Source organism: Mauremys mutica, unplaced genomic scaffold (genome assembly GCF_020497125.1).
Source record: "Mauremys mutica isolate MM-2020 ecotype Southern unplaced genomic scaffold, ASM2049712v1 Super-Scaffold_100466, whole genome shotgun sequence".
In the NCBI taxonomy this organism is placed as follows: domain Eukaryota; kingdom Metazoa; phylum Chordata; order Testudines; family Geoemydidae; genus Mauremys; species Mauremys mutica.
In genome coordinates this window covers 85,766-107,010 of record NW_025423345.1, presented here as the reverse complement: position 1 = coordinate 107,010, position 21,245 = coordinate 85,766, and the positions used below count along the sequence as shown (strand labels likewise).

General features: G+C 52.2%; 2 non-coding genes across 2 annotated transcripts; both read right to left on the bottom strand.

Moving 5' to 3' along the window:
- Nucleotides 1–4,893: 4,893 nt before the first annotated feature.
- Nucleotides 4,894–4,965, bottom strand: TRNAQ-UUG. The gene has a single exon. It is a non-coding gene; the product is annotated as a tRNA-Gln (tRNA).
- A 3,281-nt stretch (nt 4,966–8,246) lies between these two features.
- Nucleotides 8,247–8,328, bottom strand: TRNAL-CAA. Its single transcript has one exon. It is a non-coding gene; the product is annotated as a tRNA-Leu (tRNA).
- Nucleotides 8,329–21,245: the final 12,917 nt, after the last annotated feature.

Genomic DNA, 21,245 nt, shown 5'->3' with positions numbered 1-21,245 from the left:
CCAGATCATTTATGAATATGTTGAATAGCACTTGTCCCAGACCCCCTGGGGCGCACCACTATTGACCTCTCTCCATTTTGAAAACTGACCATTTATTCCTACCTTGTAACCAGTTATTTACCCATGAGAGGACCTTCCCTCTCATCCCATGAGAGTGTAATAGAGCAGAATAGGGCTTCCTTGGAAGGGGGAGTGAACTGAGAATATATCAGGGGGTCGTGCACATTTACTGTCCTGGTGAAAAAGTGTGTCTGATACTCAGTCTTTGCTGCTCCTGCTGGCTGTAACTGCTGAGGACATTTTCCTTCTCTCCTCCAGGGTCTCCCTTCTGCCAGAGTCTCAAAAAGTCAAGCTGCCCTGCAGACTATGGCAGAGCAGTTTGGTAATAGGCTGCAGGACTCACCACGTAAGAATGTAGCTGCTGTAGCACCTTGACTGTCCATGGGCTAAATCCTGCAGCCCAGGATAACCTCCCACTGATGGTGATGGGAATTGAGCCTTTGTAACTAGCTGCTGGTACCTGCGGTCTCAGCTATGGATTAAACTGGGGGCAAACACAGCTTCAGCCAAAGCAGTGAAGGATGTAAGGGAAAGAGCAAAACTGGCCATCCGGGGAGCTGCTGCAATCCCATCACCACAGCTGGAAAGGAGAAGAGGAAAAACTCCCTAAAGTGCTGGGAGCAGCCCCGAGAAAAGGAAGTTTGTCAGTGAGATCAGTAGCAATAACTGTGAAATGAAGGAGTGCTTTCTCCTCTGTGCCGACATGGCTGAATTGTGTTACTTTACTGTGAGATAAAGCTTTAAAATATCCTGCTCTAATTTCAGGATGGGTCTGTAACCATAATCAGTCTCTGTAGGAAGTGGCCTCTGGATAGTGATCTTTGGGAAGAGCTGGCTGAAGAGCCTTCCTACTCACCAGGAGATCCTGGCTTGGCCTGCCAGTTCTTCCTTGCTGAACCTGGCTTTTCTGTCAGGCTCCTTTCTTTTATTTCTTCTAATGAAAAGAAAAGACCTCACTGCACAATCCTTGTAAGTGCTTGTTCAAGACACAGAGAACCTTCCTTGCAGCTAAGTCTTGGAAAGTGTTAAATGGCAAGTCTGGACCTGATGGAAAGGTTACCATGACTCAGAGTTGAGCTGAAGCTGCTGTGACTGAAACACAGAGCACTAATCAGTATCAGATTACAGCAGCTTGTGGGAGAAGTGCATCTTAGAAGCCCTTTGTCAGCTCAGCTGTAGCTTTCTGTGCACTGAGCCAGCCTGCTTAAGGTTTGCAATTCTTGACTGAAATGAGGAACATTTTTACTTTGGAATTTGAAGGTGTAGTCATGGACCATCAAGTGTACTGGTTGCAAATGTCCTGTTGTGGAAGGCATCATGGCTTAGTAGCAGGGGCGGCTCTATAAATTAGGCCGCCCCAAGCAGGGTGGCGCAGCCGGTCCCGCGGCCAGGGCAGAAGTGTCTGCGGCAGGTGCAGTGGTCCCACGGCTCCGGTGGAGCTTCCACAGGCATGCCTGCGGGAGCTCCGTCCGAGCCGTGGGACCGGCGCACCCGCCGCAGGCATGCCTGCGGGAGCTCAACTGGAGCCCGCGGGAAGAGGGGACCCGCCGCAGTCATGCCTGCGGCAGTCCGCTCGTCCCGGGCTCCGGTGGACCTCCCGCAGGCATGACTGCGGAAGGTCCGCCGGAGCCAAATGCCGCCCCCCCGGGAAAGGGCCGCCCCACGTGCCTGCTTGGCACGCTGGGGTCTGGAGCCGGCTCTGCTTAGTAGGCTAAAGCACTTTTCTAGTAAGCAAGAGATCCTGGGTTCAACTCCCAGTGGTGCCTTGTTCTATGGCTTTTGTCTCCTCTGCTCACATTTTCCTGTGTCTTCCTAGGAAACAGAAGAGACCTCCCTTGACAATCCAAGTAATTGCTTGTGAAGGAAAAGGGGTAAACACTCTGCAGTGTCTGAGCTCATAGACTCATAGACTTTAAGGTCAGAAGGGACCATTATGATCGTCCAGTCCGACCTCCTGCACAACGCAGGCCACAGACTCTCACCCACCCACTCCTGTAACAAACCCCTGGCCTATGTCTGAGCTGTAGAAGTCCTCAACTTGTTGTTTAAAGACTTCAAGCTGCAGAGAATCCTCCAGCAAGTGACCCATGCCCCACGCTGCAGAGGAAGGTGAACCCCCCGCCCCCCAGGGTCTCTGCCAACCTGCCCTGGAGGAAAATTTCTTCCCGACCCCAAATATGGGGATCAGCTAAACCCTGAGCATGTGGGCAGGACTCACCCGCCAGCACCCAGGGAAGAATTGTCTGTAGGGATGTGGGGTAAACGCTCTGCGGTGTCAGAGCTGGGAAGCAGGACACTGGGGAACAGACTCTGTCGGTGTATAGAGATAAGCCCGACTGGTGTGAAGGGCTTCGGAATCTGCTTGCTTGGAAACTAACCCCAGTAACCATCCCTTTGTCTGCGCTTCCGACTTCTGGTCTTTTGCTGCTTGCTGTCTGGGTGACAAGAGCCAGGGAAGTGGGTGGGGGAAGGGAAAGCCCTCTAACAATGGCTCCTTGCTCCTCTCCCTCCAGGCTCAGTGGTCAAGGATGGGCAGGACTCCAGGCTCTGCTTGAGGGATCCTGGCACAGGGGCTGGGGCCAGGGCAGGAGAAAGGATTGCAGGTTCTGACCTGTGCTCTGGAGAGGAGGTAATAGGTGAAGGGGGCATTTTTGACTCCTCCCCTGCCTCAGTGTCCCCAGGGCTAGAATTCTACATTCCACAGGGCCAAATAAGGGGGTGAAGACATTTGGCTAATGAAAACCAGTGCTCTAGGTGCAGTTTGAACTCACAACCTCAGCAAAGCTTCTCTCAGCACTAGCCCTCTAAGTACTGTGCACTAACCAATTGCACCACTGGAGTATCTGTTAATGCTGATTCTCCAAAACCCCTAAATTGATAAAGGCGAGGAGTGACCCCAAAACATTCTCAGTGGGGTTGAGAGCAGGTAACGACAAGTGTTGGTACTTGGTGGGGTGGATTCTTCTAGAGGGTTCCAGGCACCATTTGACCCTTTTGTTCTTCCCTGTGTAATAACAGAGCTGGTTAAGACTCAATGGAGAGTCTTGCTGCAGACCAACAGATCTGAAATCACTGATAACCAGCTCTAAGCATTAGTCCTGCTTTGGGACAGTGTCTCTCATGCAACGAACTGCCAAGTCTGCGCTAGCAGTGAGGGTCCCTCACTAACAGCTGAAATCAGGGAGAGCTGTGTGAAGTGCAGGGCCCCAGGGGTGCTTGAACAGGGGGGAACAACACCCCAGGGCTTTTAAAAATGGGAGGGCTCTGCCTTACCACTTTGTAATGACCGTAAGGGCGAGTGAGGGTGGGGAGGGGACGGAGATCAGTGAGCGGGAAGTGGGGTCTGAGGCAGCATTGGAGCGGGGCCTTGGGGAGAAGGGGTGGGGCAGGGGCGTGGAGTTGAGTGGCAGGGATTGGGGTAGTGTTTGGGCTCTGGTGGCTGCTACTTTTAGGGAGCCTGTTCCGCTCCTGGTGGGACCACAAGACGTCCCAGAGCAGAGAGGGTGGCCAGCAGAGCGGTGACAGGGTGGAACAGCAAGTGGCCGGCAATGTGGCCAGACAGCGGAGGGAGAAAGGGGCTTTCCCCCCCGGAGGTGAGAGGTGAACTCTGGGTTTTCACTGACCCAGGGCAGCAGCTGTGGGTGAGGTGCAGTGAAGGGAGGGGCACATCCACAGAGCTTCTGGTGTCTGGATTTAGGAGCCCGAGGCAAAAGACCACTGCCCAGTGCACTGTGGAGGGGTGTTTTGCTCATAGTGTTGTGTTATGAATCCTCATTGTGGCGTTTTCCCAAGTTAATACAAGGTGATTTTCCTTCTTTTTCTTAAAGTTTCTTTTCTACACTCAGTGTGTGTGAGTGGAGAAAGTATCGCCTCTTAGAGGCACCCAGTGGCCAGGGTTAGTTTCCCCAGGTTACTGGGTGGGGGCTTAGGGAGACTGTGTGTTGTATTGTTGAAGAGGAGCCCCAAGCACGCAAACAGGGAATTGTAACTTCAACCTTCAGAGTAAGAGCCAGAGGTGCTGCCAGCTGAGCTAGCCAGGCCGCCTAAACGTATTAACCCCTTTCACCACAAGAGCAAACAGCGGGTACTTCTGTGCTTCTCAGCAGCTGGGAAAAAGCCTCTTGGGGGAAATATCTCCTGCCCCACTGCCAAAAGGAGCCCATTGAGTGGGAACAGTCAAAGGCCCCACTCGGGGGCTGGCCCTGCTTTCCAACCACCTTGTGATGCTGGCCGCAGAATGAATGCTGGTCTGTGAGTGGCCTTCAGTGGGGGTTTGGCATGGCAGGGAGCAGGGAGCAGGCTGGTCGGGTGTCTCTGTGGCTGTCTGCTGGCCACGCATAGGCATGGTTCTCCCCTCCTCTTGCCCTGATCTTGGTTGCTCTGTGGCTTTTAAGCCTTCCCTTGGAGCTGTCAGCACCAGCCGCCTCTGCTCCAGGTGCCCAGAGGAGGAGAGGTGTGCTGGGCTCCAGCCTGGGACTCTTCCTCCCTCCTGCCTAGCCCTGACTGTGAAGCCTGGCCCTGGCCCTCCTTCCTTTAAATGCCATGTGGGCAAGAGGAAGAGTGTGGCAGCTGCAGGGACCAAAGTTGTGGGCATCAGGTGAAGCAGCGAGAAACAACCATATGGTCAACCCGCAGGAATCTCTAGCCAGACTGTTAAGTTCTAGGACCCCAACCTATAGCCGCCAGCACATTGAACCAGCCAGACCAAAGACCTATCTCCAGTGGGCATCAGTCACCCAGCGTGAGGAAAAAACTCACTCTAGTTCACTCTGAGAAAAGGTAGCCAAACACATTGAGCTTCAGGGACTTGTAGTAAAGCAACATATCGCTACAAGGTCCCACTGAGATTTGAACTCAGATTCCAGGATTCAAAGTCCTGAGTGCTGCCCATTACACCATGGCACCTGCTGCCATTTCATTTTCTAGACCCCTGTGACTCTCAGCTGGCTGGTTTGCACTCTGCACTTATTGCTTCCCACCATCAGCTTCCTCTCGCGGGACTCTCTCTCCTCCTCCAGCGACTATAGTCCTGCACTACCGGATCTGTGGCCCTGAGACCCCACATCCCCCTGCTTTGTCTCCATTCCCTGCAGGCTGCAAAAATGTCAGGGGAGGCTGCTCCTCCCTTCACTCGGTGCTCCCGCTCATATCGGCCAGCTGCAGCCTCATCTCCTGGAACTCGGCCAGCTGTCGCTTGATCCGGTCGTACAGTCACACGCTGACTGGCTCCCCTGCCTGGATGGTCTTGTGGAAATCCCACAGGCGATGCTGCAGGACTTGGAACCACTGGTTTCTTTAATGTTGCGGTGTTTGCATGACCACCAAACAAAGCCGCCAACTCCTCCCTCACCGACTCCCACCAATCCCCCTGGTTACCATAGAACCCTCTGATGCTTTCCCGTTCTGCCAACACCACCAGGCCTCGCCCCCCTGCTCCTTTATCTTGCAAGCTCTGGATGTTCAGCTTCCAATATCCTCTGCTGTGGGTCAGCTAACTGCCCACTTTGAGCACATGGTGAGAGCTGCGTGATCCGAACTGTCCATTGGCACTACCCTGCACTGGGCTGTCGACGTGCTCTCCTTCACGGAAATCTGGTCAATGCGACTCCTGGCCTGTCCCCGCAGAAAGGTGTATCCCCTCTGCAGCTGGTGTGAGCTCGGGTCAGAGGAATAGGAGGCTACCACCCGCCCTCCACTGGTTCCACTGTGGAGAAACACATTCTCTAAGCCAACCTCACTACAGACCTGCGCCAGGTAGTGCTCATCATAGAATAGTTTCCTCTGACCGTCAGGAAAACAGGACCAGCAGTCCTCAGGCTGGCTGCAACAATTGAAATCCCGCCCTGATGCCAACACCGTGCGGTCCAGAGAGAGGGTGTCAGTTCCTTCACAGAACTTTCCTTTTAAGCCTTAATTGGGGACCATAGGGGACCATACACACTAATATAGCCAGAACCAGTGCCATGGAGCACAAAGCCCACCAGTAATGCTCTCCCTGGTCGGCGCTTCAGCACCTTCTGTACTCGCACCATGAATGTGAAGAGCAAGACTCCAACCCCATCATTCTTCACTGGCCTGGAGGACCAGAGAGATGGGCCCTTCCACCAATCACCATCAAGCTGCTCTAGAGTTGTTAATGTGTATTTCCTGAACACCCACCCTGTCCAAGTCCAGCTGCTCCAAGGCACTGAACATCAAGCATCTCCTCCTAGGCCCCCAAATCCCTGCCACTTTCCTCATGGCCACTTTTACAGATGCCCCTTCCAGGGCACTGCCCTCGCTATGCTCGACAGAGGAGTTTTCATCCCCTATTTCTGCCTGTCACTGCCCAGCAGCCCTCTGGCACCATTCCTGAGGGGCCCCCTGCCTCACTCTCTTCCTGCCACATTGGGTCCACCAATAACTCATGTAGGAGAGACAGCTCCCATCCCTTGTTGTTAAAGATGAGTCCAGCAGCTCACAGTTTTTTTTCCTTATTGCAGAGCCCAAGCTCAGGGACTCATCTCGGGTGCAGGCACTGCTGTGCTCCCAGAATACAAGCCCCCACTGTACAAAGAGGGAGGAAAGGGCCTGTTAAAGACTGGGATTGAACCAGCAACCTTTAGATCTTCAGTCTAACACACTCCCAACTGAGCTACTATGGCAGCTTTATGGTACTATTTTGGCCTGTTGCTTCTCTTTCCGGCAGGTTTTTGCAGCAGTTGCACACAAAAAGGACGTCATTGTGAGCGGCCCATGAAGACAAGACTCGCTTTTGCCTGCCTTGCTCAGCTTGACTTGCTGCCTCACCCCGTTCCTGCCCTAGTGCCCGGGTTGACCTGGTGGAGGAAGGGGACTGGGGGCCAGTGGTGCGGGGAGGAAGTTGAGCTGGACCCTGAACTAGACTAGACCCTGGCAGTGAGAGTCTGGCCACCACTTGCCGCCCCACCCTGTTGTCCTGGCTTCCCCCACTGGGCGTCATTTCGGGAGGGAAGTGGGGCTTCTGCCTCCCCTCCCCGATTTTCACACCGCAGAGGAGTGCGAACAGGAAAACGAACGGCTGCTCCACACCCCCACTGGAGGAACCTGGCGCCCTTAGCTGTGGGGAGTAAGAAGTGGCTGTTGGCTGACAGGGCCTGTCCCCAAGGACCCGGAACAGCAGCTGCCGCCTCCCCCTCGGCTCCAGGCTGTGGGAAATGCTCATTGCCTGGCTGCATGGGCGGATGCTGCTCCGTGCTCTGGAGAGCGTCTGTATTGCTCTGTCAACCCCCCGTCTTCACTGAGCCAGTCTGGTAAGGTCCCAAGTGCCCCCTCCGGCCTGGCAACTGAGAGTCTGTGCAGACATCAGCCCCCCTGCCAGCCCCACAGGCAGCAGCAGCGCCAGCCCCCCAGCACCACAGGGGCACTCAATGCACTTCCTGTGGGGAAATGGCTCCTTGGCATCCAGCTGCTAGAGTGAGAGCCAGGAGAGAGCAGTGTCTGGCTCACCGTGGGGGAGAGAAGAGACCTGATGAGTGCGGATCTCCCTCAGCCTCCCCCGCAAGGCTGGTCAGTTGTATTGTCACTGTGATAGTCGGTGCTTCCCTTCAGGGCCGGCCCTAGAGGGGTCTGTGACAAAGCCCCCCCTTTCCACCCCAGGCCCTGCCCCCACTCCACCCCTTCCCCCAAGCCCCCACCCCTGTCCCATCTCTTCCAACCCTGCACCTTCGTGCCCCATTCCTCTCCCTCCCCCACCTCTTCCTCTCCCTGCTCCTCCCCCTCCCCCACCAGCCCCTCCTGCACCCCACTGAACAGCTGATCACTGGCAGGTGGGAGGTGCTGAAGGGGAAGAGGAGGAGCTTGTCAGCAAGCCCTGTAGTGGGGGGGGGGGGAGCTGGCTGCCAGTGGGTGCTGAGCACCTATTTTTCCTCTGTTGGTTCTGCAGCCCCGTAGCTCCCATGGAGTCGCTGACTCAGCTCCTTTCGCACTCTAGAGAGAGGAGCAGAACCAGGGCTATGGCTGATCTATGGGGCACCTGGTGAGTGGCAGAGGCTTCAGGCGCTGAGAGTTTGCCTGACCCCTCAGGGACACAGTGTGAGGTGGTGTCCCAGGAATCTCTATGAAAGGAGCAGAACAGGATTTACTTGGGGTGGGGAGAGAATTGAGAGTGTCTCAGGGGGTTGTACAGAGGTGTTGCCTGGGTGAAAGACTGGCTAAAACACAGGCCTTGCTGTGAGCAGGATTCAAATCTGCGCAGGGGAACCCTATTGGATTTTGATTCCAACACCTTAACCACTCAGCTATCACAGCTGTGAGCACAAAACTGCCCCAATGCCAGAGAAACTGGTAAAGAATCCCAATGTCCAGGCATGAAGTCATCTGAACTACAGAATTCCCACCGCAAACCTGGCTCCCAAAGCACAGGGGGGATTGGGGGTTTGTTCTCTTTGCTTAGCCATGTGCCGTCGCACAGAGAGCGCGTTTAAAAGTCTCCCCTCCCACAGAGCAGGAAGGGGAAATGATTCTCAACTTGAAGCCTGATGTAGGGTGACCAGACGTCCCGATTTTATTGGGACTGTCCTGATATTTGCTTGTTTGTCCCACGTCCCGACTGATGTTTGGTCGGGACACTGGACAAACAAACAGTTTTGCCCTCTGCTCCGGCACACAGGCAGAGCCTGGAGGGACACTCGCCCCCCCCCCCCGACTCGGCCCCCTACTTCCCCCATTGGATCCCTCCCCAAATCCCCACCCTGGCCCTGCCCCCAGCCCCACCCCCTCACTGCCCCATTGGATCCCTCCCCAAATCCTCTCCCTGGCCCTGCCTCTTCCCCAAGCAGGCGGCATTCCCCCTCCGTCCCAGGTCTGCACACGGGCCATGGCCATGGCCGGGAGCGTAGCATGGAGGCTGCTCCAGCCCTGGAGCCTGCAGGGCAGCGCAGTGGGGCTGGGGGCAGTGCGGAGCGGGCAGGACCCATGTGGGCGGGGGGCGGAGACACACGTGGGACAGACACGATCATGCCGGGAGGGCCCGGGCCCAGCTGCCTGGTTTGCCCCTTGCCCGGGAGCTGCAGGAGGGACCTGGACCGTGGCTCGGCTGCAGAGCTCGGAGCCCAGGCTGGGCCCAGGAGCGAGGGGATGGGGGAGCTGGGGGTGTATCGGGGGTGGGAGCCCAGAGTTGGGTGGAGACGGGGCTGTGCCTCTGCTGCCTGGTGGGGGGGGAGCCTCCGGCTTTTTTTTTTTTTTGGTTCTGCTGCCAGATTTTTTTTTTTTGCGCCGCCTCCCGTGTCCCGATATTTCATCTTTGCCATCTGGTCACCCCAGCCTGATGTGAGTGAGGATGTCTGGCCCAAGGGGCCAGGGACTGGCCTTTGCTAGAGAAACCACTGTCAAGTTTGAGCCAATTAGGACAAGGCAGCAAAGAAGAACAACCTCAGGTCTCAGTAACTGCTGCAGGTAGCAAAGTCCTACAGGGAGCAGTTTCTGGCACTACACCTGCACAGCTCTGCTCCCCGGCTCTTCTCGGGCTCCTGCTCTCTCCTTAGCTCCGCCACACTCTGGCCCAGGCAGTTCCAGCTCCCACGGAGGATGGGACCCCCTGGCCTGGTGACTCCCTCATTACACTGCGTGGCCTGTCAGTGCGGCTAACTTGGAGCTTTGGCCTCTCCCCATTGCCCCTGGGGACTGTCAGTCCCTGGGTCCTAATTTCCCATTGGCCCTTCCCCCGTCTATTGGTGCTGGGAACTAGCCAACCAACGCCCCCGCCCCCCCCCCCCCCACACACACACTAAGTTTTAGTAAAGGGCCAAGAGCCCCTTACACAAGCCAGCCCCGTGAGGGTCACTGATGTGCAGAGAAGGCAGCATGAGCTGGTCCCATGGTGTAACGGGCAGCACTCAGGACTCTGAATCCTGACCTTTGAGTTCAAATCTCAGTGGGACCTTGTGCTGGTTTGTGGTAAAGCCCTGGAGCTCCCAGTGCTCAACTTCCCTCTCTCCAGTTGTGCAAGAGCCAGTCTGTCCCCTCCTGCTGGGTGACACACCTCCTAGAGCTGGGTCTCTGGCTGGGGTGGCCACAATGGGTTGGGGCTGTAGAACTTGCTACCCTGATGGTTGGGTTTCTTGCTGCTTCACCTGATGCCCACATGTTTGGCCCTGGTGCTTCCTGCCACACTTTTCCTGGGGCCTACATGGCGCTTGAAGAAAGGAGGGCCAGGGCCGGGATTGATAGTCAGGGCTTGGCAGGAGGGAGGAAGATTCCCAGCATGGAGCCCCACACACCTTCCCTCCTCCTCTGGCCACCTAGAGCAGAGGCGGCCCAGCTCTGTCTGCTGGACACCTCAGCAGAGTAGGTGAGTTCATGTAAATACAGTCTGGTCCCAAAGCCTCCCCCAACCCTGGCTCGTCACTAGCTGTCAGGGGAGAGCTCATTCACACCTTGCTTCCAAATCATCATTTGAAATTCTGAGGTTGGCCAACATTGCCGAAGCCAATGCACCGACATTGTCAGCAAACACAACAGCTGGGTGAGGAAACCGAGCTTTGTCCAGACTTTTCAAACCTATTTTACTTTCTCAGGTACAAGTATTTTTCACACGTTGTATCTGCTTTTAAAGTGTGTGTTAACGTTTCAATTTCCATTAAGATTTGCAACCAATGACAACATTGGCAGTGCTGCATGTAACTACCTGACCACTGGGGGGGGGGGGGTTGGGGAAATTCAGGGGAGGGGGTGCACAGCCCCCTGGCTGGGGGGGCGTATAGGGAATGCCCGGTTTCACTGAACTGAGTCTCCTACTGCAGCACCTCAGTAGGTTGCATCAGAGAGGAGCTGCAGTGTCTAGGCAGTGGGATGCCTGTGCCTTTAAGAGCCCAGCCCTGGGAAGCCCATTCTGAGAGGTGCTGCCTGTGGGAGGGGAACTAGAAAAGCCCCTCTGCTTCCCCCTGCATCTTTGCAAACACTGGAGTCTCAGCCCCCCGGGGTAACTGTTACCCCTCTGCCCCTGCCTGTGCCGGGGTTTAACCCTCTGGCAGCACCTCCCCCCCCCGGGATGAACTCCGGCTCCTTCCCCACTCCCTGACTTTGCCCTTCAGTCCCTGTCAGGGAATGGGAAGATCTCCCCTCACAGCGGGTGCATCTGTCTCCCCTACCTGCAACTCCTCCCCAGCCCTACCCCGGCCCAGCTACCAGGGTTACATTTGGCCTGGATTCCCCAGCTGCTGTGGGAGGGGTGTGGGGCTGGGGGGCATGAGCCTCTACTCCCCCTTCCCCCGACACAGCTGCATGGGAACTGACCAAAGGAGCCTGTAGCACTGCTGCCTAGAGGAAACTGCGGCACCAGCCAGTGACAGACACATCATGGCTCTCCTCATCCTCATCCTCTTTTCCAGATACAACCCGGGGTGGCGGGGGGGAACTCAGGGCAGTTGCATAGTCAACCTGTGGAACTCCTTGCCAGAGGCTGTTGTGACAGCCAAGACTATAACAGGGTTCAAAAAATAAGAACTAGATAAATGAACAGAGGACAGGTCCCTCAGTGGCTATTAGCCAGGGTGGGCAGGGATGGTGCCTGTAGCCTCTGTTTGCCAGAAGCTGGGAATGGGTGGCAGGGGATGGATCACTGGATGATTCCCTGCTCTGTTCATTCCCTCTGGGGCCCCTGGCACTGGCCGCTGGCAGAAGACTGGAGGACACTGGGCTAGATGGACTTTGCGTCTGAACCAGTCTGGCCGTTCTTATGTCTCCCTTGGTGCAGCAGTGACACCCACGGACCAATCTGGGTAATGCACAGAGCATGTTTCCCATGGAGCAGCAGTGACACCCAGTGACCAGCAGGTGGCATCAGACTCTTCTCGTTTGGTGGGGGACTGAGGTGGGCTAGACAAAAAAAATTGGAGGGGCTGCTCCCCCCATCACCTGGCCCCACCCTTCACGGGGGCCATGCCTCCCATGCCTCTGCTCCTTCTCACTTAAAGGCCAGGCTCATCTCCTCTCCGCCCGGCCAGGGTTTAGAGCAATACAACCTTTATTAAAATAAAATAGTAAATAGGGTTTGCTGTCCAAATTTTAGTATTAAATCCAAAGTTCTTAAAGATCCCATCAATAACCAAAGCCAAAATAAAAAATTGAAACCAAAAACAATGCTTAATTTAAAACCCAAACACTAACAAAAACTTTGTTTTAAAAAATAAAAACTAACAAATACCATAAATTAATAATTTCATCAAAAAGGTGTGCTACAGCAGGATGAGAAAATAACATAAAATAAATAAGCCTGACCACTAAAACCTCCTATAAAGGAATCGAATCCTTGAATACTGGCCAAATCTGTATAAAATATGCAGAACAATGTCAAAACTGGTGTTGCAGGTCAGCCATTCGAATCCATCAAATGTCAATTAAAAGCTCCATTCCAACTTAAAAAACAAAACAACCCAATAAAGTCACAGCCTGAAACAAGCCTACACAGAAGCAAAATTAAACCTGTGCCAACACTGGAACAAATGATGTAAAATTCTAATTCTAACTTCTTGTTTCTCCCAGGAGGAAAGTGTTTTGCACCCCAGTAACCAGGCTGTCACTGCAGCTTTCCTTTCACTAAATAAGATTTTTACCAAATATAAATTGCCCTCCGATTTCTCTTTGTCAAATTGAAATTGTATCTTTGCACTAATATCCCAAGTGTGCAAGTCCATCCCCTCAGAGCAGCCCCACACCCTGAGTCCAGGGGAGAATCCCAACTGGTTTGTGCATTTGTAACCCTGGGGCCTGAAGCGAGAGAAAGGGAAGTGAGCCATCTTGGAGCTTTCCGATACCACCTGCTGGGAGCATAGGGAATTGACTGAGTCATGTCCTGGCTAATTTTCACCTTGTTCTCTGCCAGCAGGCTCCACTGGAGAGCTCGTGAGTGACTTGACCATGGCAGCACCCTATGTACATTTTGGGGCCATTGGGGTGAAATGTGAGTACTTTTGGGGTTGGGACCCACATGAGAAGGGAAGTGGACAAACTGGAGAGAGTCCAGCAGAGGGCAATAAAAATGATTAGGGGGTTGGGGCACATGACTTACGAGGCCCTACAGGACATATCCTGTATCTTAAGCTAAGGCAAAGTGAGCATCTCTATAGTGTGACCTTTTACTCAGAAAGGAAACTTGACCTTTATCTTGTTACTTAAATAGAGAAGTACCCACGCCTGTCTAAGACCTTTACCTAGACCAATCGACAATGGAGAATGGCATAAGGGGTTTTTCAGTGTTGTACCCACAGAATTAACAGGTACACCACAAGGGAACTTATGTTCATATGTACATGTCATCAACACGCACAAACATACTAACCTATGAAGTAAGCGTACCCTAATGTTTTGTGGGTAAGGAATGAAATTTGGGCATAGGAGGAAGGATTTCTGGCACTTGTGCCCTATAAAAGAGGTAACTCACCTCGCTAGAGCACGTCGCTCTATCATTCTGACTTACTTCCTCCACTCTCTCTCTATCTATATCAGTAGGCTGTACTTGTTCTTAAACTTTAAGTTTCAAGGGAACTAGGCTAAGCTTGGTTTCCCTAAGTTTTTATTCTTTGTTTATTAGGATTTGATTTTAAGTTTAACTTATTCAAGTAAACCCAAAGTAACATTAGCTTTTTCTAAGCACTGCATCTTTCACTCAAGAATTGAGAAACCTGAACTGCAAGGCTGGTCCTGTGTCTCTTACCACCAGGTTATCAAGGAAGGGTGTGAGTATATTAACCAAAACTTTGTTGCATATAATGCCATATGTATCTTTTGAATAGCAGTAATGCAACTGTAACTTTGTAACTCAATTCAATTAAATTAAATGTAAGCTAATAAATTAAATTTTCATCATATTTTCCAAATTAATATTATTAGTACACCCTAAATCAGGCTGCATGGGACAGAGAGTTGGAGTGCAGGGGGATGAGAGCACTGGCTCTGGGGGTGCAGGCTTTGGGGTGGGGTTGGAATGAGAGGTTCAGGGTGCAGTAGAGGGCTCAACATTAGGGCAGAGAATTGGGCTGTGAGGGCTCTGGAACAAGGCCAGGAAAAAGAGAATTGAGGCATGCAGGGCCATCCTTAGGATATATGATGCCCTAGGCGAGATTATTAAACTGGTGCCCCTGTGCCTGATCTGCTCTTAGCAACACAAATATAAGCATACAGTATTGGAAAACTTGCCACATTCACGATATTAAAACCAGTTTAACTTAATTAAGCACACTGTAATGCTGATGCACTAGCACTAAAGAAGTAGCACTATAGAAAAAATTCTGATTTGACAGAATGATGCAAATAATATAATTTTTTTAATTTGTCAAACTTTTATTGGAAATTTATATGAAGAGGTATTGAAACAAAGATTCTGCTCACCCAGGCTGGCAGGAGGCAGAGTGGGGCCGGTGGCTGGGCTCCTGACTGGCAAGGGGCCGGCAGCCGGAACCCCGGAGTAGCAGTAGGCTGAGTGCTGCCGGCACCCCAAATATTAGTCTCTAAGATGACACAAGGACTCCTTATTCTTTTTGCTGATACAGGAACTCCTCACTTAATGTTGTAGTTCTGTTCCTGGAAAATGCGACTTTAAGCGAAACAATGTTAAGTGTACCCAATTTCCCCATAAGAATTAATGTAAATGTGTGTGTGTGGGGTAGAAAGATTCCAGGGAAATTTTTTTTCACCAGACAAAATGCCACTCAACACCCCACCGGCCCTGCTCAGCCCGCCACCAGCCCACTCAGCCCGCTGCCGGCTGAGTGAATGGAACCCCAGGCTGACAGCAGGTTGAGTGGTTCAGCCGGCCTGCTCAGCCCGCTGCCAGCCTGGGGTTCCTTGGGGGTCCCCAGGCCAGCAGCAGCTGCTGAGTGGGGCCGGCGGCCGGTATCCCAGCTGGCAATAGGGCAGCAGCCGGAACCCCAGAGCAGTGATGGGCTGAGCCGCTCAGCCTGCCGCTGCGTACCATCAAAAATCAGCTCACCTGCCACCTTTGGCGCGTGTGCCATAGGTTGCCGACCCCTGCTCTATACACCAGTAACGAGATGAGCATATTACAGTTGTTGGAGGGCTCTTATCAGAAGTAACAGGCTATAGGAAAGTCAGTCAACATTTTTTGTTTCTCTGATGAAAACTGGCCCACTCCCTGCCTCAAACCAAACCTGTCACTAATAATTGTCAACAACTTAATTTTCTGTTTTTGGCTAAGATATTGATTTAAAAAAAAATATTGAAATTGGATTCAGGATTGTTAGCAAGCATTTTTGGCAAACAAAGTTGTTAAATGACAATCTAAATGGCAACACAGCGCTGCTTTCATGCTTGGCTCACCCCCAAGCCTGCTGGTCCAACAGCTGCAGTAGACCCCAAAATCCACCTCTTGGGGTGCAGAGTGGCAACAGCAGCAGCAAACCCTCAGGTCCAATCACACGCCAATGGGCACCACCACCAGCCTTACGGACCATGGTGAAGTTAGCACAACATCTGATCTCAGGGACAGGTCACCCATGGAGCCACAGCAGCTCATCCTGCCCTGTGCAGCTCCCCCCGGATGAGATGGATCGCTGGCAGCTGCCAGCCCGGGGAGAGGCTAGGTCCCCAGCTAGGGTGACCAGATCCAGATGTCCTGATTTTATAGGGCCAGTCCCACTATTTGGGGCTTTGTCTTATATAGCCACCAATTACCCCCACCCAGAGTGACCAGACAGCAAGTGTGAAAAATCAGGACGGGGGTGGGGGTGGGGGGTAAAAGGAGCCTATATAAGAAAAAGACCCCAAAATTGGGCCTGGCCCTATAAAATAGGGATATCTGCTCACCTTACCCCAACCCCCTGTCCTGAGTTTTCACACATCTGGCTAACCCCAGCCCAGCCCTGTGTGACATTCCAATCCTGGCTCACTGCCAAGGAAGTGAGTTACTTTCACTTTCATTCCTCAGCAGGCATCCAGCCAGCCTCCTCCCCCCACCTACCCCCCAGCACCTCACCCAACCCAGCCCTGACGGAGGGGAGGGAGGAGAGAGAGGGATGCTCCTGGGGAGGAGGGAGAAAGGAGGGGGTGCTCCATGGGGCAGGGGGGAGAAGAATGGATGTTATGGGGGACAACAGAGGATACTGGTTCCAGAGCCGCAGAGCCTGCCTCACCTCACCTCAGCTGGGGGGAAAGAGTCACACTCACAGGTGAGCTCCTTCCCCAACCCCAACCCCCTCCCCTTCCCAGAGACCCCAGCAGCCAATCCCCTCCCTCAGACTGTGCTGCATTCGGCTCTCTCTAGGACCCAGCAGCCCGGCTCTTACATGCTCCACTGCTTCCCATCTGTCCAGGCTCCCAGCAGAGCAGTGCCCCCAGACCTAGTGGTGCCCTAGGCGACTGCCTATGGCTAAGGACAGCCCGGGAGATGTGAGAGAGAGATCAGGCTAGAGTAAAAACTGGTTGGGGGAGAGGGTGTGAAGGGTTTGAAATGCAAGGAGAAGAAAAATCTTCCTCCTGCTCCCTCTCATCAGAGCATTTAAAAACCAGATGAGAGATATCTCTCCCCCACTGCAACATCAACTCTGGTGCGCTTGGGCTGAGGAAGGATCTTCTCTCCCCAGCAGCTCCAGCACGCCTGGGCTGGGTCATGGACATCTCCCCACACAGATCTGGTGTGCCTGGCCTGGGACAGGGGAGGGGCTCCTCTCCTCTCCATTGGGGACATGGTGGGATGAGAGATGTGACAGGGCTTTACGGGAAATCATTATTTGCCTGATTCATGTGCCAGTCCTAGTCCTTGCTGACCCAAACGAACGTTTATCCTGCATGCTGATGCCAGTTTGGAGGGTCTGGAAGCACTCTCCTACCAGGAAGTGGAAGGTAAATGTAAATCTGTAGCCTTTGCCAGCTGAGGACTGTCTGATAGCGAAACTCGCTATCCCATCCACCGGCTGCAGTTCTTGGCCTTGAAATGGGCCATCACTGAGAAATTTCCAGACTACTTGTCTGGTGCTCAGTTTCAGGTATGGACAGAGAACAATCCACTGACTTCTGTGTTAACAAGGGCTAAGCTGGATGCTACAGGGCAGAGATGGGTGGCTACTTTCGCTAGCAATAACATCAGCATTCAATACCAGTGAGCTGGTATAATAGGGAGTGTGATTTATCAGGATCACCAATTCCTAGCTCGGGGGAGGATGTAAGCAGGGTCAGAATGAACTCTACCCTGCCATCTGTTGGTGATGTGTTGTAAAGGCCTTTTGTTGCTGATGTGCATGGTCACACCCACCCCACATTGCATGATGGGGGTGCTTGGCCAAATGGTGATTTTGGCTGCTGTGGGATCCCCAAACTCTTTCTTAATAGGGCAGGAGTAATAAAGTGTAGTAATCCTGGTCATATGAATCAAAAACAGTAGAATGGTACTTAGCAGTTCATGATTTCGGGTCTCACCCGAACCTACATAAAAATCGTTAGACAAGGGACATGGGTTCCAAAGAATAACAATTTAAGAAAGATTGAAAATAAAAATTTGTGATTAATCTCATGAGATTCTTCTGAACTCTCTAAATGCACATTTTATGGTTTTCTTCTCTCTTTAGTTGAAAAATAAAATTATTATCCCATTACAAATAATGTGTTATAGCATACACCTAAAATCTTAGACAGATAAGTAAAAAATTTAGTTATAGTGAAGCAGGTGTTCTCTGATGCTACTTAAAAGCTTAAGTTTGTAGGAATTTAGTGCAGAATGAGAACCTGACAGAAAAGTGGACAGGAGCGGGGGGGGGGGGGGAGACACACGACTTCTGTGGCACATGCACCATCTCTGCAACTAACCTTTGCTACCTCACTCCCTAACAACACACCTTTTACCTCTCAGGACCAAAATACACCGTGAAAGAGACATAAGCTTAGGGTGAGCAACTGCAGCACTAACAACAATTTGAAGAGATTCAAAACCGCCTCTGTCTTTCCACACCAGGGACAGCAGAAATGACATCAGCAGCACCTGCGAGAGACCAACAAACATCCATTTCTATCTCCCTCCACGGGCTGCCGTTAGGAACCCATACCCCTTAATGGTGAGTACTTTTCAGGCGAGGGTGACGCTCTCAGGCCTCAAATGCCAGGTACAGTTACTCTGTCCTTGATCCAAAATCAACAGGAAAATACACTGGATTACTCCTGTCCCAATAACAAAGAGACTGGGGATCCCGCAGCAGCTGAAATGACCGTTTGGACAAGCACTCCCATCATGCAATCCGGGGTGGGTGTAACCATGCAAATGACATCAGCCCCAAAAGGCCTTGACGACAGATCACCAACAGATGGCAGGGTAGACTTCATACTGACCCTGCTTCAACTAGATTGTGGCAAAGATTCCAAAACACCGAACGTTAAAACTCACCAAACGCGGGTCAATCCATCCTCATCGTCGTAACCGCTCGTTATACTGCACACCCGAACGTAGCCCTCATATGGACAACATACCCTCCTAACTCAGTATCTGTACGTTAACCTTTTACCCCCAGGCAGGGCTATTGCAGATTATGTATTCCTTATGCCACCCCATTTTAAACCGAACTTTGTACCCCTTGGGTAAGCTGTACGTTGTTCCCTGAGCACCAGAAACTTCTACGCCGAAACTCTGTACCATACGCTTTTTTTTCTTTGAACCTCATCTTAATAAAATGCTGACTTTTGTTCGAGATCCCGGCTCCTGTTCCTTTGCAAGGCGTGTGCATTCGCTCTGCGTTTTAGACTGCTAATACGGCGGGGGGCGATTGAGCCAGAGGTGCTTGCCTGCTGCAGACACGGATCCAAGGCTGAACCTCGTCCCCCACAAGCATCAGAGGGGTATCCGTGTTAGTCTGGTTCTGTAGAAGCAGCAAAGAATCCTGTGGCACCTTATAGACTAACAGACGTTTTGCAGCATGAGCTTTCGTGGGTGAATACCCACTTCTTCGGATGCAAGTGGTGGAAATTTCCTGGGGCAGGTATATATAAGCAAGCAAGAAGCAAGCTAGAGATAACGAGGTTAGATCAATCAGGGTGGATGAGGCCCTGTTCTAGCAGTTGAGGTGTGAAAACCAAGGGAGGAGAAACTGGTTCTATAATTGGCAAGCCATTCACAGTCTTTGTTTAGTCCTGAGCTGATGGTGTCAAATTTGCAGATGAACTGGAGCTCAGCAGTTTCTCTTTGAAGTCTGGTCCTAAAGTTTTTTTGCTGTAGGATGGCCACCTTAAGATCTGCTATTGTGTGGCCAGGGAGGTTGAAGTGTTCTCCTACAGGTTTTTGTATATTGCCATTCCTAATGTCTGATTTGTGTCCATTTATCCTTTTCCTTAGAGACTGTCCAGTTTGGCCGATGTACATAGCAGAGGGGCATTGCTGGCATATGATGGCATATATTACATTGGTGGAAGTGCAGGTGAATGAACCGGTGATGTTGTGGCTGATCTGGTTTGGTCCTGTGATGGTGTTGCTGGTGTAGATATGTGGGCAGAGTTGGCATCGAGGTTTGTTGCATGGATTGGTTCCTGAGCTAGAGTTACTATGGTGCGGTGTGCAGTTGCTGGTAAGAATATGCTTCAGGTTGGCAGGTTGTCTGTGGGCGAGAACTGGTCTGCCACCCAAGGCCTGTGAAAGTGTGGGATCATTGTCCAGGATGGGTTGTAGATCCCTGATGATGCGTTGTAGGGGTTTTAGCTGGGGACTGTATGTGATGGCCAGTGGAGTCCTGTTGGTTTCTTTCTTGGGTTTGTCTTCCAGTAGGAGGCTTCTGGGTACACGTCTGGCTCTGTTGATCTGTTTCCTTATTTCCTCGTGTGGGTACTGTAGTCTTGAGAATGCTTGGTGGAGATTTTCTAGGTGTTGGTCTCTGTCTGCGGGGTTAGAGCAGATACGGTTGTACCTTAGTGCTTGGCTGTAGACAATGGATCTTGTGGTGTGTCCGGGATGGAAGCTGGAGGCATGAAGGTAGGCATAGCGGTCGGTAGGTTTTCGGTATAGGGTGGTGTTGATGTGACCATCACTTATTTGCACCGTGGTGTCTAGGAAGTGGACCTCCCATGTAGATTGGTCCAGGCTGAGGTTGATGGAGGGGTGGAAGCAGTTGAAATCATGGTGGAATTTTTCCAGAGTCTCCTTCCCATGGGTCCAGATGATGAAGATGTCATCGATGTAGCGTAGGTAGAGAAGGGGCGTGAGTGGACGGGAGCTGAGGAAGCGTTGTTCCAGGTCGGCCATAAAAATATTGGCATATTGTGGGGCCATACGGGTGCCCATAGCGGTGCCACTGATCTGGAGATATATATTGTCAGCAAATTTGAAATAGTTGTGTGTGAGGATAAAGCCACAGAGCTCAGCAACCAGGTGTGCTGTGGCATCATCAGGGATACTGTTCCTGACAGCTTGTATTCCATCAGTATGTGGGATGTTTGTGTAGAGAGCCTCTACATCCATGGTGGCCAGGATGGTGTTTTCTGGAAGGTCACCAATGCATTGTAGTTTCCTCAGGAAATCAGTGGTGTCACGGAGATAGCTGGGAGTGCTGGTAGCATAGGGTCTGAGTAGAGAGTCTACATATCCAGACAGTCCTTCAGTGAGAGTTCCAATGCCCGAGATGATGGGGCGTCCAGGATTTCCGGATTTGTGGATCTTGGGTAGTAGATAGAATAACCCTGGTCGGGGCTCTAAGGGTATGTTGATTAGTTCTGGTGTTAGTGTAGGGAGTGTCCTGAGTAGATGGTGCAGTTTCTTAGTGTATTCCTCAGTGGGATCTGAGGGAAGTAGCCTGTAAAATTTGGTATTGGAGAGTTGTCTGGCGGCCTCCTTTTGGTAGTCAGACCTGTTCATGATGACAACAGCACCTCCTTTATCAGCCTCTTTGATTATAATGTCAGGATGGTTTCTGAGGCTGTGGATGGCATTGCGTTCTGCACGACTTAGGTTGTGAGGCAAGCGATGTTGTTTTTCCACAATTTCTGCCTGTGCACGTCGGCGGAAGCATTCCATGTATAGGTCCAGACTGTCATTTCGACCCTCAGGAGGAGTCCATGTGGAGTTCTTCTTCTTGTGCTGTTGGTGGGAGGGTAACTGTGTATCCGTGCGCTGCTCAGTGTTGTCCTGAAAGAATTCTTTGAGTCGGAGACGGCGAAAGTAGGCTTCCAGATCACCGCAGAACTGTATCATATTGGTGGGGGTGGCAGGGCAGAAAGAGAGTCCCCGAGATAGGACAGACTGT